The 1,514-nt window shown below is 36.2% G+C and overlaps 1 non-coding gene across 1 annotated transcript; it reads right to left on the reverse strand.

Moving 5' to 3' along the window:
• Positions 1-204: 204 nt before the first annotated feature.
• On the reverse strand, positions 205-311 carry LOC121222714 (small nucleolar RNA R71). Its single transcript, XR_005920080.1, has one exon. It is a non-coding gene; the product is annotated as a small nucleolar RNA R71 (small nucleolar RNA).
• Positions 312-1,514: the final 1,203 nt, after the last annotated feature.

Here is a 1,514-nt window from a genome sequence, read left to right on the forward strand (position 1 = left end):
AAATTTAAAATAGTTTATCCAACTTTGTGACACTTTTAAATTTAACGGGGTCATCGATGACACTATTCGTATTCGGTTATTCCCTTTCTCTTTAATCGATAATGCCTTTTCTTGGTTAGATTCGCAGGCACTCGGATCAATTACTACATGGAACGAACTTGCGGAAAATTTTTGGACAATTTCTTCCCTATCAGCAAAATTGTCCAACTGAGAAGAGACATTACCGACTTCAAACAGATGGAAGGAGAAAACTTTTATGAAGTTTGGGAGCATTTTAAGTTGCTTGTATAGAGGTACCCTCATCATGGTCTGCTTGAATGATTAAGGTTGCATATGTTCTACAATGGGTTAGATGGGAACTCAATGTCAGAACTAGATAGAGCTGCAGGAGGGGCCTTAATGAACTGAACGTATAAGGGTGTCTGTCAGCTGATAGAGAACATGGCCATGAAGTCTTGCCAATGGCCGAACAAAATATTTAGTTATGGTCCGAGAACACCTATAGCCAAAGCTATCCATGAAGAAGACAAGTACCAACAAATATTGGATAAACTTAACCGGTTGGAGTCAACATCTACTAGACTTATGATGAATGAAGTAGTCAGGACGATCGGTTAATACTCTAAGAACCAGTCCGAAGAAGTGAACTACATAAGAATAGGGGTGGAAACCCATATTCAAACACTTATAATCCCAGATGACAAGATCACCCAAACTTGAGATGGGGTGGAAACCAAGGAGGTAATGCTACTTAGAATTGGAAAAATCATACTTACAAACCTCCTTATTTGCGGAAAGCTCAGGAGAGGACCAATGTGAATGACTATACTATATGTGGTCAAAGGTTGGATCGCATAGAGGGGGAAATGCAATCGATGAGGACAGAAGTGAGATAAGTGCAATTTGAGTGCATTCAAATTAGGACTACGTTGACTAAGTTGGAAGATCAAATGAGCCAATTTATGAGCATGATAGTAAGCTATACATCCACGGAGCATTTGCAACGAGAATCAAATGAAACAAGAAGCAACTGTTGTGACAAGGTTAAGGGTTCTTTCTTCACTACTGTTACATTGGTTATTTCAAAATACATTGCTATATTATTGTAGTTTGTTTAGTAAAACAATAGCATCACACCACCAAGGAAATTTAGACGAACTATTGAGGTAGAGGCACCGACGAATGTCAACCCCGCTAATTTTTCAAACCTAAATGTGGAAATATTTTTTTCTAGAATTATAAGGAAAAATGTTCTGTAACGCCCTATTCTTGACCCAATCATTGGGTCAAAGCTATAGTGTGTCACATTCATTACTAGAGCAACTATGATAAATTCATAATTAAATTATACAATTTATAAGATAAAGTCAAACAATATACATTCTTTAAACATGCCAAAGTAAAATCTAAGTTTCATTTATATATATTTAATAACCTACAACATTAATACAACAAAACTTAACCTATTAAGTACATGCCAAATGTAAATAAAGCTCGAAACAAATGAACACTCT

Source organism: Gossypium hirsutum, chromosome D10 (assembly GCF_007990345.1).
Source record: "Gossypium hirsutum isolate 1008001.06 chromosome D10, Gossypium_hirsutum_v2.1, whole genome shotgun sequence".
Lineage (NCBI taxonomy): Eukaryota > Viridiplantae > Streptophyta > Magnoliopsida > Malvales > Malvaceae > Gossypium > Gossypium hirsutum.